Below are 15,041 nucleotides of genomic sequence, written 5' to 3'. Positions count from 1 at the left end.
TCCCACTAGAGCGCGCCCCACTAAGCATAACAGCACAGGCGCAGCCCTCGTCTGTCTCCGCACTACGAGATGGCGCTGCCTTAGAGACGGACCAACTTCTGCTTCCGCCGATCCACGTCTTAATATGTAACGCAGCCAATGAGATTTCTGCTAATGCAGAACCTTTTCTCCTTGCGGATCACACTCGCACAGTGATACCTGAATGTGCGAGGTATTATAACGAGTGTACAGATCTCCGATAGGTCAGTCTGCATTAGTCTGCATTTGGCTGCACCAGTCTGTACCAGTCTGCATTAGTCTGTACCAGTCTATAGTCAAGTTTCAGTCTGCACCTAAGAAGATTAGCATATTCCTGTACATAGCCATGAAGATAAATGAATAGACATTTTGTCAAGTATCAGAGATATGTGAGAATAAGATTAACGTACCAAGACCAAAAGAACTTCAGATTGTCAATTGTAAATAGCATCCAGAATCAAGTTGCGTAAGGTTCATGCTTGTTACTATTTTCATAAATGTGTGTGAAAATTAATCAAGTTCTGTTTAAAGTTGGTCACCGTCAATCTGCTACTCTAAGCGTGCAAGTGGCATTTCTATCGTCTGACCTAACGGCAGAAGATAAACACGCCACGATAAAACCACGAGATATATTGCTGACACTCGCCTACTTCGTTAGAGCGACAAGTCAAATAATCTGTTGCTGTGTGTACCGAAGGTCTTACAGTACGCACACCACAAGACGATAGGAAAGGCTTGGATTGAGAGAGAAAGAGAGAGAGAGAGAGAGAGAGAGAGAGAGAGAGAGAGAGACTAAGTTCCCATCTGAGCCAATCTGGTCTAAAAGCCTGGGAATTACTTCGAGCCTTACAATACCGCTTCGCTACAGTTTAATATACGGATTAATATGTCTAAACAATATTTACAAAACACTATAACTATTATGTACATTGCGGAAAGTGCAGTATTGTGCGAGTGTAAAGTATATTATTTCTTGGGATTATTAATTAATCTTCAGTTCTTATATTATGTGTCTTGAATTTTACCTGTTATGTTGCTTATATACTAAGTGCTTAGTTACAAATGTTACATATGAGCGCGAGATGAGTATTTCTGCTGTTTGTACTTTGGCTAGAAAAGTTTTATGAGGTTTGACCATAGGAGAGACATGATATGACAAAATAGTCACGTAATCCTTGGCAGTAACGCAACCTTGCAGAGTAACCATGGCATACCACGATATGACTGCCCAAATCATCACCAAACACCTGCCATTTCTATTTTTGAGACATAAAATCGGTCAGAATTTGCAAACAGCGTGAAACAAGCCATCCAACTAAATGCAGCTTTTACTGTTTCGGCACCACGTTTTGCTGTTACGGGGATTTGTGTCATTGATGAGTGGTTTTGGATTTCCAGCTCGCCCTGCAGCTACCTGCTTCTAGAGGTCCTTTAGTGTTGTTTCGATCCTGACAGGTCTTGCGAATACGACACTAAGTTTTTAAGGGATTCTCCACCCTGCTGGAGCAAAAGTAATTTCGAAGTATACCTCACGCGCGCTGCCTGCGACAGAAAATATCTTTGCTGCAATAGAGTCGGAGGTCAGAGCAGTCTCGGTAGTTGTCGCAATCGCTCGCTGCTACAGAGCAGTTGCGGTCGCTCGAGTTGCAGTGAGGGATTGCGACAACTGCCGAGACCGCTCTGACCTGCGACTCTATTGCAACAAAGATATTTTCTGTCGCAGGCAGCGCGTGAGCAATATATCGAAATTACATTTGCTCCAGCAGGGTGATGGACCCCTTACGAGCTCCGCAGTGACTTTTCTAGCTGTCGTCCTTTCCAACTACCGTCTGCCATCATCGCTCAAAGTCCACTTTCGTCCACTTTGTATCTTAGCGAATGATGTTTTTCCGCTCCACTTGTATGTGATATAAATCTACGATATGTTGCCTCTTGGAACACGAAACGCTTCGGCTTCCTTGGTTAATAATGCAGCCACCATACGAACACCAACAATTAGCCCACGTTCGAGTTCACTAAGGTTAGACACAAATGCACTCACCGTAGATAACGTCCGCCCCCGGTAGCTGAGTGGTTGCCGGCACGGTAGCTCAGCGTGTTCGGTCAGAGAGCCTGTCGGCCTCTGCAATAAAAAACTGAGTGGCAGAATCAACAAACGAACTTGAACGGATGTCATTGTGACGTCCAAACGACCAAACACAACGATCAACAACGAACAAAATGGAAAAAAGAGGTCAGCGCAATATAATGTCAATCCAAAAGGCCCGGGTTCGATTCCCGGCTGGGTCGGAGATTTTGTCCGCTCAGGGACCGGGTGTTGTGTTGTCCTAATCATCATCATTTCATCCCCATTGACGCACAAGTCGCCGAAGTGGCGTCAAATCGAAAGACTTGCATCAGGCGAACGGTCTACCCTACGGGAGGCCCTCGTCACAAGACATTTATTTTACCGTAGAGAACGTCGTCGTTGAGCGCCATTAAGCTCTTCCAGAAAATGCACTTACGTCTACACAGAACTCTATTTTGATCATCACTGACACTTGCACCGTAGTGAGGACGTTGCACAAGTGTCGTTTGTGATCAAACACAACAGACTGCAGATTTTTCTGGCAACCATGCATTTTTTCTTGATGTTTCCTTATTTATGTCCAGCCCTTATATTTTACGCATTTCTCCCTGAAGCTTACAAACATTTTTTGAGACTTTCGAACATCCTGCACCATTTTATACTGTCGAACTGTTTTCTAGTTCGGCAAATCCTATGACAGGTTCTGCATTAATAATTTTTACGTTCAGTGCCGCCTCCCTAAATGATAGTGTAATAAAGTGGGAATAACATTGTCAGAATACAGACTTCACGCTCTTTCAGTAACAAGAGCACTGTTATATTTTGTACCAATAAAAGTAGCGTTCCTAAACAGAAGAAGGAAAGAAGTCACTGAATAAGCTGTTTACTGCGAAGCCAAAGCGGTTCCGAAGCAGCCGAACGCTGGAGAATGGCTTTCGCGCCATTTGGGCCGCCTGCCCTGAGAAGCCGGTGGCTAGCGGACGCCTGAGGTCGATTGCAGCGGGTCGGCAAGTTGGCCGGCGTGAATTAAACATCGGCCAGGGGGTACTGGGGTGGGGCATCGCCGACAAGTCCGGCCGCAGCCGCCGCCAATATTCCACACCCCGCTGCAGTGCCGTGCGTGTTGCCTCGCTGTCAGGGGCCGCAAGTTTAGCTATACATCAGCACGCGCCCAGATGCCTCAGGGCCGAACTAATTCCGAGCGTAACGTTCCACCGACATCGACTGCGCGTTGTACTGTGCTGAATTTTGTTGCTCCATTGGTCCTGCTGCGCAAGATGAAATTTACTGTGTTCGTGTGGAACACGACAGACACAGACAAATTGAGAAATAGAAATGCACCGCCGTAGCTGCAGAGACAGCCGATTCGCATCTACTTGTATAGCTTAATCGTATTGTTTATTTATTACGTTCTACGGGATAATACGGTGGGGGCAGAAGCTATTTGGTCACCTACACCTTCATCTATATCTGTATGACTTCTCTGCAACATGCACTTCAGTGTTTGGCGAAGGAGTAATAGAATTGCTTTCAGACTATTTTTCTGCCGAAATACTCTCGAATAGGACGTATGTATGTATGTAGACACGAGTCAACAAAATATTTCCGCGTTTGGACAAGGAAGTCGGTGATCGAAAGTAAATGGAGAGGTTTCGCCACCACGAAAAGCGCACTCGTTTTAATAATCGCCGTCCCACTCCGCGTATCATGTCTGTAACACACTCTTTCGTACTTTCCTGTTTCGCGAGCTCCATTTCTTTGAACTTTTTCGATGTCCTCAGTCAGCCCTATCCAGCAAGGATCCCTTATTGCGCAGCAATACCCCACAAGAGGACGGCCAAGCCTAGTTTACGCAGACTCTTTAGTTGATTTGTTGCATCTTCTTTCTGCCAATAAAACGCAGTCTTTGGTCGACTTAATCCACAACACATTCTATGTGATGTTGCTGCTTTAAGTTTTTTGTGAGTATAATCTTATGTATTTAGTTGAATCGGCAATCTTTAAATTTGTGTGATTTATTGTGTAACCAAAATTTAAGTGAATGAGACTAGTCAGATCACAGCTTACATAATGCTGATTAGAAAATTCATAAGAAAAAAGAACTATAGAATTAATAAGATACGAGTCAAAATTGCTGTATAGGGCTCTAATAAATAACTCACTGTAGAAAGAATTTCTCAGCTACTGCGAGGAAACTTCTCTACAGAATAGATTTGAAGGCTTGGGGTTTTTCAGTCATTTTTCACAGTTATACTGAAAATGAAACCTGGTGACTATTGAAAGCCTCTCTGTACATTGCTTCAGGTAGTTTTACCAGAGTACAAATTCTTTTATCCTCCCAGTGTTCACTGATAAATATTGCAGTTTTTCCGCTGCAGTCATGAACTGTGCGGCTGGTTCCGGCGGAGGTTCGAGTCCTCCCTCTGGCATGGGTGTGTGTGTTTGTCCTTAGGAAAATTTAGGTTAAGTAGCGTGTAAGCTTAGGAACTGATGACCTTAGCAGTTAAGTCCCATAAGATTTCACACACATTTGAACATTTCCAGTTTTTCGATGAGTCAATATTGTCAACAACAAATCGCATTGTGGAATATACAGAATGATTCGGCTAAACTCCTCGCCTCCGAACTTTCCTGAACCGTTTAAGACATCGTAATTACGTTATCTCCCAAATCCGACGTGAAAAGGTTCTCACAAAACAACGTAGCTATTTCAAGAACAGAGATATCGGTATCATATACTCGAAGCGAACTATAGTAATTTCTGCTACTACTGTCGTATTTTCAGCAGGAACGATTTCAAACGACGTTCGACTCTTTAAAAGCAAACAGATAATTTCGGATTAATTACTTTATTTTTGACTTACGATTTACCTGTTTTGAACTTGAAACTCATCGTTGTCTAATGCGACAGTTGGTGATTTCAAAAGAACGTAAAGAAATACGTCACGTAAGTAAGAGGGAGACCGTGTTGTACCGCCCGTGATAACAATATAAAGGAGCCATATGTCGTCTGTATTATAAACTTAGTCGAGTGGTGCCCAGTTTGAAAAAAAAAAAAAAAAAAAAAAAAAGAAAAGAAAAGAAAAAAAAACTTCACAAACCAATTGAAACTAGGTACGCTTTTTTTTTAGGGAGAATGTAGAAGAAACGCTGTCATGACTATAAAATTAATGTAAGAAATGGCGTAACTTAAAAAAATGGCTCTGAGGACTATGGGACCTAACTGCTGTTGTCATCAGTCCCCCAGAACTTAGAACTACTTAAACCTAACTAACCTAAGGACATCACACACATCCATGCCCGAGGCAGGATTCGAACCTACGACCGTAGTGGTCGCGCATTTCCAGACTGTAGCGCTTAGAACCACTCGGCCACCCCGGGCGACAATGACGTAACTGCGAGGAAAGGGGAGAAACTATATTAAGAATAATATTTAAGACAAGGCAGAGGACGTGGTGTCAGGAGCACATCAAGAAGTCAGTCACTGCTACTATGAAGTCTGACTTGCTGACAGCGTGCTCCGGAAGTGGCTGTGCTGTAATGGCTAGACAAGGATAATACCCTGGGGCAACGAGGCGACTAGCCGATGCTGATGTAAGTCAGAATGTTAGAGAACGTTCTGGAAGAATCTTTAGTATGACCTTCAGAAGAGTTAGGGAAAACGTGCCGGCCGGAGTGGCCGTGCAGTTCTAGGCGCTACAGTCTGGAACCGAGCGACCGCTACGGTCGCAGGTTCGAATCCTGCCTCGGGCATGGATATGTGTGATGTCCTTAGGTTAGTTAGGTTTGATTAGTTCTAGGCGACTGATGACCTCAGAAGTTAAGTGGCATAGTGCTCAGAGCCATTTGGACCATTTAGGGAAAACGTGTTACTGGAGTACCTCGCATGTAAGTCCCTGAAAAACCTCTACATAAACAATGCAGAAGCCGAAGGCAGTGATTACCAGGAAGCAGCCAGGAGCAATAAAACAGCCGAGCTGTAGGGAGCAGTTACTACAGAGTAGCAGTTTGATGCTGACGCAGTAAAACCTAAGAGGAGCATGTATATATTGGAGGGAGGCCAGCTGAAATTGTGATAAATATCTAGCAAAAGTTACTGAGTTTTCCGCTTATTGGTAAATAACAAGCTCTGTAGAGTTTGTTTCTGGCAGTAGCAACGAGTAACAGTTGATATTTTCTCTGTGTCAAAATATTTAGACGAACATGCACTGTCTTTCACTTGTCCCCCATTGCTTGGGTTGAGTTGTTTGGGGGAAGAAACCAAATAGCGAGCTCATCGGTCTCATCGGATTAGGGAAGTACGGGGAAGGAAGTCGGCCGTGCGCTTTCAAAGGAACCATCCCGGCATTTGCCTGGAGCGATTTAGGGAAATCGCGGTAAACCTAAATCAGGATGGCGGGACGTGGGATTGAACCGTCGCCCTCCCGAATGCGTCCCCCATTGGTGTTAAAGTACTTGATTGTTTATTGTCGGAACGAGTTGTAATGAGAGCCATCGTGTCTGAAAGCGAAAGGTAGAACTCAAGAGCTGGAAGGTGCTGGGAAGGACTAATATATAGGATGGTAGGGTGTACTCACTGACCTAAAAAGGTATAAAGTCGCTGCAAGACTGCTCTCCGAACTATTGGGCGATACATTGCTTCGAACGAGAGGCCGACGCAAGCCACAATCGAGCATCCAAATGATTCAATGGTGAAAGTTAAAAATTTGTTCCCGACCGGGACTCGATCCCGAATCTCCCGCTTGACATGGGCGGTAGCCTTAACCGCCTCAGTCATCCGGACACGCTTACCGTCTGACACAGCTCAATTTGTCGCCAGCTAGTAGTGTCGACTGTCCATTCACCTACTTGCTCGCAGCGAGTCCTGTGTTCCTGCAAGAGTTTCGGACTCTGTTGCGCATCAAGGCAGTCAGGCCTACAGGTATTCCATACATACGTACGGTGTCGAGAGACGGACATGCCCGACAGATTTTATATATCTCTCCCTCCCATTCCGTTACAGGTAACTTAGGAGACCTCATCCGACATTGTCATCAATGTCCTGACTGCGCGTCGCAGTCCACACCTTCGTCTGAAGCTGGTGATGGAACCTGTGCAGGTAGGAGTCAATGCCAAGAGAACAGCCGAGTTGTACAAACGAAGATTTCGCGATAGACGTTGTCCAACAAGAATGACAGTTCAATGAATTATACCAAAAATAGCAATCTTAGAAATATACTCTTTCTTGGATACGTTTCTGAGGAGCCTAGAGGCCTGGTCTGTGAGGAGTGCATTTGATAGCCCAAGCCACACTAGCGGGAAGGAATGTACACAAGCACAATCGAGCCACCTCATTTCCTTCTTATATGCGTCGGCGGTCGTGCTCCTGAATGCCACGCACAGAGCTGCACAAAGGGCGACGGCGAAAGCAGGCAGAAAGCAAAGATAACGTGACGAGGAGGTAGTCGGAGGAAGCAAGTGCAACGGCGGGCGGTCGGTGACCGCGGCGCGCCCACGCCCAGCGAGGCCGCGTCGTGACGCCATCTCACAGCGATATGGAGGTCGGCGGTCGCCGGTTGCTGGTCGACTGCCAACGGCCGCCAGTCGGCTCGGCCTTGAGCTGTTAGCGAGGCACGCCCCGCCGCGTCTTTCTGCAAGAGCAGCCAATACATCCACTGCTTCTGACCGTCGTCTCTTCAACAGCGTCGGTGAATCCCCCGATGATGCTCACTGCACTCACAGTACTCACGCAGCACAATCACGTACAACTGGGAGTGTATTTATTTTCTAAATTCACTCTGAGACAAATTAAGTATGACGCACCACAAAGAAGTTATTCAAATTGCTCACAAATTGATATTTGTACGGGTATCCACGGAAAATACAAAATTTTGGCGGCCGAATGAATGTGTGACACTGCTGTACAGATTTACCGCGCAGCTGTCAAGGATAGTGAACAGGGAACACGTCGATACCGGGATATAAAGTCTAGACGTTTCAGTCTGGAACCGCGAGACCGCTACTATCGTAGCTTCGAATTCTGCCTCGGGCATGGATGTGTGCGATGTCCTTAGATTAGCTAGGTTTAAGTAATTCCAAGTTCTAGGGGACTGATGACTTCAGATGTTAAGTCCTATAGTGCTCAGAGCCATTTGAATTTTTGGACATAAAGTCTTCGTGAATGCCATCCCGTATAGTACACTATGTGATCAAAAGCATCAAAAAATGGTTCAAATGGCTCTGAGCACTATGGGACTTAACTTCTGAGGTCGTCAGTCCCCTAGAACTTAGAACTACTTAAACCTAACTAACCTAAGGACATCACACACATCCATGCCCGAGGCAGGATTCGAACCTGCGACCGTAGTGGTCGCGCGGTTCCAGATTGTAGTGCCTAGAACCCTTCGGCCACTCCGGCCGGCTCAAATGTATCCTGAGACAACCAAAAAAGTACGTTTTTCATATTAGGTGCATTGTGCTGCCACCTACTGTAGGTACTCCATATCAGCGACCTCACTAGGCATTGGACATCGTGAAGAGCAGAATCGGGCGCTACCTACGTCCAATGTTACCGATGTGATAGTGAAGTGGAAACGCGAAGCCGCTCGGAGTGGCCGTGCGGTTGGAGGCGCCATGTCACTAACCGTGCAGCCCCTCCTGCCGGAGGTTCGAGTTGGGGTGAGTGTTGTCCTTAGTGTCAAGTTAGTTTAAGTAGTGTGTAAGTCTGGGGCTGATGACCTCAGCAGTTTGGTCCCTTAGGAATTCACACACATTTGGAAACGCGAAGGGACACGTACTCCACAAAAGCGTACAGGCCGAACTCGTCTGTTGACTGACAGAGACCGCCGACAGTTGAAGATGGTCGTAATGTGTAATAGGCAGACATCTATATAGACCATCACACAGGCATTCCAAACTGCATCAGGATACACTTGGATTTCACGGTCGAGCGGCTGGTCATAAGCCACACATCCCGCCGGTAAATGCCAAACGACGCCTCGCTTGGTGTGAGGAGCGTGAACACTGGACGACTGAATAGTGGAAAAATGTTGTGTGGAGTGACGCATCACGGTACACAAGGTGGCGATCCGATGACAGAGTGCGGATATGGCCGGTGAACTTCATCTGCTAGCTTGTGTAGTGCGAACACTAAAATTCGGAGGTGGTGGTGTTATGGTGTGGTCGCGTTTTTCATGGAGGCGGCTTGCTGTGATATTATCCCAGTCTCGCGGGACTCAAGCACTTTCTATAATTTTAGCTCTAGTGTGGTTATTTCATCACCAGCGATTTCTCTCTCCATGGGAATATTCCATTTGCGAAACAAATAGAGGTTACCTCTGAACTTGAAAATAAAAGCAATAAGGGGCCCGTCGGGCTTAACGCCCCCATCCGAAGGAGAGGTCACCGTCAACAGTGTCACATGGCCTTATAAGTTTGCTTTATACAGGGTTATTACAAATGATTGAAGCGATTTCACAGCTCTACAATAACTTTATTATTTGAGATATTTTCACAATGCTTTGCACACACATACAAAAACTCAAAAAGTTTTTTTAGGCATTCACAAATGTTCGATATGTGCCCCTTTAGTGATTCGGCAGACATCAAGCAGATAATCAAGTTCCTGCCACACTCGGTGCAGCATGTCCCCATCAATGAGTTCGAAAGCATCGTTGATGGGAGCTCGCAGTTCTGGCACGTTTCTTGGTAGAGGAGGTTTAAACACTGAATCTTTCACATAACCCCACAGAAAGAAATCGCATGGGGTTAAGTCGGGAGAGCGTGGAGGCCATGACATGAATTGCTGACCATGATCTCCACCACGACCGATCCATCGGTTTTCCAATCTCCTGTTTAAGAAATGCCGAACATCATGATGGAAGTGCGGTGGAGCACCATCCTGTTGAAAGATGAAGTCGGCGCTGTCGGTCTCCAGTTGTGGCATGAGCCAATTTTCCAGCATGTCCAGATACACGTGTCCTGTAACGTTTTTTTCGCAGAAGAAAAAGGGGCCGTAAACTTTAAACCGTGAGATTGCACAAAACACGTTAACTTTTGGTGAATTGCGAATTTGCTGCAAAAATGCGTGAGGATTCTCTACCGCCCAGATTCGCACATTGCGTCTGTTCACTTCACCATTAAGAAAAAATGTTGCTTCATCACTGAAAACAAGTTTCGCACTGAACGCATCCTCTTCCATGAGCTGTTGCAAAAGCGCCGAAAATTCAAAGCGTTTGACTTTGTCATCGAGTGTCAGGGCTTGTAGCAATTGTAAACGGTAAGGCTTCTGCTTTAGCCTTTTCCGTAAGATTTTCCAAACCGTCGGCTGTGGTACGTTTAGCTCCCAGCTTGCTTTATTCGTCGACTACCGCGGGCTACGCGTGAAACTTGCCCGCACGCGTTCAACCGTTTCTTCGCTCACTGCAGGCCGACCCGTTGATTTCCGCTTACAGAGGCATCCAGAAGCTTTAAACTGCGCATACCATCGCCGAATGGAGTTATCAGTTGTGGATCTTTCTTGAAATTCGTCCTGAAGTGTCGTTGCACTGTTATGACTGACTGATGTGAGTGCATTTCAAGCACGACATACGCTTTCTCGGCTCCTGTCGCCATTTTGTCTCACTGCGCTCTCGAGCGCTCTGGCGGCAGAAACCTGAAGTGCGGCTTCAGCCGAACAAAACTTTATGGGTTTTTCTACGTATCTGTAGTGTGTCGTGACCATATGTCAATGAATGGAGCTACAGTGAATTTATGAAATCGCTTCAATCATTTGTAATAGCCCTGTAGTATAAGCAACCCGAATTTGTAATTGGAACAGCAGTCTCAATTTCATTTCAGTCTCTCTCTCTCTCTCTCTCTCTCTCTCTCTCTCTCTCTTTGTAATCGAGTTACAGGGACACGTCTTCTAAACGTCTCTGCTGGAAAGCCGCTGCACTACATCCTCACTCCATGAGACGCTGTGGAGTCGTTTGTAATGTAACTAAGGACTTCGGTGTAAAGACCAAAAACTTTACACCACCACTTCTCCTTCCCTTGCATGCCAAATACTGACGGTGTAAATATCTTTCACCACCATGATGCGAATGCCACTGTATCAGCCTGAATCTGAGTATTGCTGCGGAAAGTGAGTACTGCGGCGATGAAAAATCTTTCCACCTATGAAGAATAGGAATCTGCAGTTACACATCAGCCATGGGAAGTGTCCTAGCAGCGATATCACTTATAGGTTTATTCGCGCGCACCCCACGCTGTGGTTGGCTGATTCTTGCCGCGCGGGGTAGCAGCGCGGTCTCAGGCGCCTTGTCAAGGTCCGTGCGGCTTCCCCGTCGCAGTTTCGAGTCCTCCCTCGGGCATGGGTGTGTGCGTTGTCCTTCGCGTAAGTTTAAGTTAGGTTAAATAGTGTGTAAGCTTAGGGACCGATGACTTCAGCGGTTTGGTCCCATAAGACCTTACCACAAATTTCCAAATTTTTGATGCGTCTTCCTGCAAGAGCGGAGTATACGTAGCGGCACAAGACACTGGAGTGACGCAAGTTTCCACGTTGATCACCATACGTGCTCTCTAACGGTGATGGCTACTCTGTGCTCATCCAGAGCACTGCGTTTGAAGGGGTTAAAGCAAGGCTGACTGAGGTTGTAGAGACATTTGAGCAACACTTGAGCAACACTAACCATGGGGAACAGAAATTAGTCATCTCAAGGAAACATAACGCTAATGCCGTGAACCACTACCTCTAGCTTTGATAATTTACTTTTTTATTTACTATTTTAGGATTATTTAACCTGGTAGAATAGGGCCATCAAGTTCTACATCTACGTCTACACTCCGTAAGACGCTTTACTGTGTGTGACAGACGGTACGTTTGGTACCAAAATCTGTTTCTCCCGTCCTTATCCCATTCACGAATGCCACGTAGCAAGAATAGTTTTCGGTGAACCTTCTTAATACCTCTAACTTCTTGGATTTTCTCGTTATGGTCATCTCGTGAGATGAGTGTGGCAGGAATTAATATGTTGAAAAAATTGTTGCCGGAACCTTCCCTCTCGGAATCTCAATAGTAAACCTGATTGTGCTGCACAAGGATGGACGATTAGGTGAGCTTCTAATCTTCCGAAATTACTAGAAAAAGGTCAGTCTCCCAGCCAGTCCCTTATAGTGAACAGCTTCAACGTGAAATCACGTGACAGATTACAATCGTGTGCTACATAGACAATCGAACTCGGAACCATGCGTTTCGCAGCTGTACTCCTACCATCTGAGATGTCCAGATGTGATTCACGATGGGCTTCACAACTTCCCTTCAATCAGTCATTCTCGTATTATCCACACACCACAGAAGCTCCCCTGTATCTCTTGCTAGACTAGTACTTCTGGAAGAAACAATATTCCGGAGAAATGCCTTACCCTCAGCCTAGGAGACTGTATCCAGAATGAATCTTTTACTTTTCACTGGAGTGCGCACTTTTTCAAACGACCACACCAATAAAAGTTGTATGCCGGACTCAGACGCTACCTCGGAACTTTCTTGTGGTGAGACAGGTTCCGCGTTCGTGTCCATTTTCGGTGCACAATTTTCATCCACCAAGTAGTTTCGAAACAGCGCGCACTCAGTTCCACACTAAAATATTCATTCTAGAGTCTGAAACGTAGCACGATGGAGTCGCTCCACTTTCATAATTCCACTCCTTACAAACAGTGTTTTTCTTTACCTACACGTATTTTTCTTCGCACACAAAGCAAATACAATGATTTAATAAAACTGCTAAATGCTTGTCTAAGCTGCATTTCACTAAACTTTGTTATTCACAGTATAGTTTTCAGACCACAATGATGATAATAGCCGGCCGGAGTTGCCGAGCGGTTCTAGGCGCTACAGTCTGGAACCGCGCGACCGCTACAGTCGCAGGTTCGAATCCTGCCTCGGGCATGAATGTGTGTGATGTACTTAGGTTAGTTAGGTTTAAGTAGTTCTAAGTTCTAGGGGACTGATGACCTCAGATGTTAAGTCTCATAGTGCTCAGAACCATTTGAACCATTTTTTTTTTTTTGATGCTAATAGTATAACTATTTTTGGAGAAAACATTTTATTTTTAGAAATATCCACGATTTTAGTCATGTAAACCGCGAGCGCCTCAAAATTCGACCCCGCCGATAACCATTTGTTTTAGGATTTACACACCTTATTTAAAAGCCCTCATTCTCCTCTTTCAAACAGACGTTTTACTTTTTCCGAAGACTTAGTATTTTAAAAGATACTACTATTCAAAACAGTAATTTCTTGATTGTTCAAATACAAAATCGTAATACTTTCAAATTTTTTCTGATTCCAGAAACGTATAATTTTTCTAAAACTGTATCTTCGTTAATGAAATATTCAAATTAGAAGAGCGAAGTTTGCAGGATACTCCTTATGTCCTTTCGTAGGTCCAAGTGAGCTCCGTAACTTCCACGTGATAAAAACCAACTATTATTTGTATTAATTTAAGAACACTCAGATTCTTGTTAACCACAACAACGTCCGTGCCTAATCTGTATTCTACACTTTTTCTGTCTTTTATGTTAATATCCTGTAATAGTTTTATACTTCAACATTTTTAATATCTGTCCTACTAGCATCATTAAATAGCCGTCGTTCACAAGATCACAGTGAGTTATCGCCTGCCATGAAATACGAAAACTTTATGTAAGTAGTCGGGAGGCAGCTTTCAGACAGCGATGTTACTGAGTTAGTCATTCCTAGTAATTATGTTCGCATCGCCTTCGGACCTTTTGCCCTTGCTTATTAGTAAATTAAAAATTTTTGTTAGGCTACTCAGAACCCTTGGGAGTTTACCTATCAGTATTGTTAAATCTCTGTAATCCAATGCGCCGGCCGCGGTGGTCTAGCGGTTCTAGGCGCTCAGTCCGGAACCGCGCGACTGCTACGGTCGCGGGTTCGAATCCTGCCTCGGGCATTGATGTGTGTGATGTCCTTAGGTTGGTTAGGCTTAAGTAGTTCTAAGTTCTAGGGGACTGATGACCACAGATGTTAAGTCCCATAGTGCTCAGAGCCATTTGAACCATTTGTAATCCAATGCAAACAGTTCATATTGAAGTGTGAACATTAACAATAAATGTGAGGGAAATGCAAAGTAAACTTGACAGTGGTGTGTTAAATTGTTTAATAACTATTTAAAATACTGTTAATAGTTGTATTGGCAACGGCCTTGCCACAGTGGTTACACCGGTTCCCGTGAGATCACTGAAGTTAAGCGCTGTCGGACGTGGTCGGCACTTGGATGGGTGACCATCCAGGCTGCCATGCGCTGTTGCCATTTTCCGGGGTGCACTCAGCCTCGTGATGCCAATCGAGGAGCTCTCGTTCGATTAGTAGCGGCTTCGGTCAAGAATACTATCATAACGGCCGGGAGAGCGGTGTGCTGATCCCACGCCTCTCCTATCCGCATCCTTCACGGAGGATGACACGGCAGTCGGATGGTCCCGGTAGGCCGCTAGTGGCCTGAAGACGGAGTGCTTTTCAGGGCATAATTGTTGTATTCACTATGTACACCTGGTTTCAGGCTTAAATAGGGGCAGGAAGAGAACATCTTTCCACCGAATGTACATTCCGTTCAAGTTAGTTCGTACGGAGCAACTACACACTTTGTCACAGGTCAAATAGGCTTATGGAACATATGAACAAGTGTATATGTTAACGCATAGTAGGAACATTCATAACAATTTCTTAACGCTTATGCGACGGGACAGGAGTAAGACTCGTTGAACGGCATCTAATCAGCAGTGCAGTACGTAAAGTTCCTAAGCAGCCACTGCGCTTCCTTCCGTCTATCGGTAATCATTTAGGCAGCACACGGAGGGGTCTCTGCATATAGCTTTCGAATTCCGATCTTTCTGCACTCGAGTACAGTGTCTTGTATGTTGTTGCGTACACATTACTTTCGTCTATCAGTAAGAGCCAGAAGGGAAAAACGTGGAG

At 45.2% G+C, this 15,041-nt stretch overlaps 1 protein-coding gene and 1 pseudogene across 2 annotated transcripts in view; both read left to right on the top strand.

The window, feature by feature from the left end:
• The window catches only part of LOC126480688 (irregular chiasm C-roughest protein), a 1,491,349-nt gene that overhangs the window by 57,666 nt on the left and 1,418,642 nt on the right, over positions 1-15,041 (top strand). The window lies entirely within an intron of this gene.
• LOC126482719 (5S ribosomal RNA) lies at positions 14,262-14,379 on the top strand (annotated as a pseudogene).

This window comes from Schistocerca serialis, chromosome 5 (assembly GCF_023864345.2).
Source record: "Schistocerca serialis cubense isolate TAMUIC-IGC-003099 chromosome 5, iqSchSeri2.2, whole genome shotgun sequence".
In the NCBI taxonomy this organism is placed as follows: Eukaryota; Metazoa; Arthropoda; class Insecta; order Orthoptera; family Acrididae; genus Schistocerca; species Schistocerca serialis.
The sequence above is the reverse complement of the archived record's forward strand: the minus strand, read 5'-3'. Positions and strand labels throughout refer to the sequence as shown.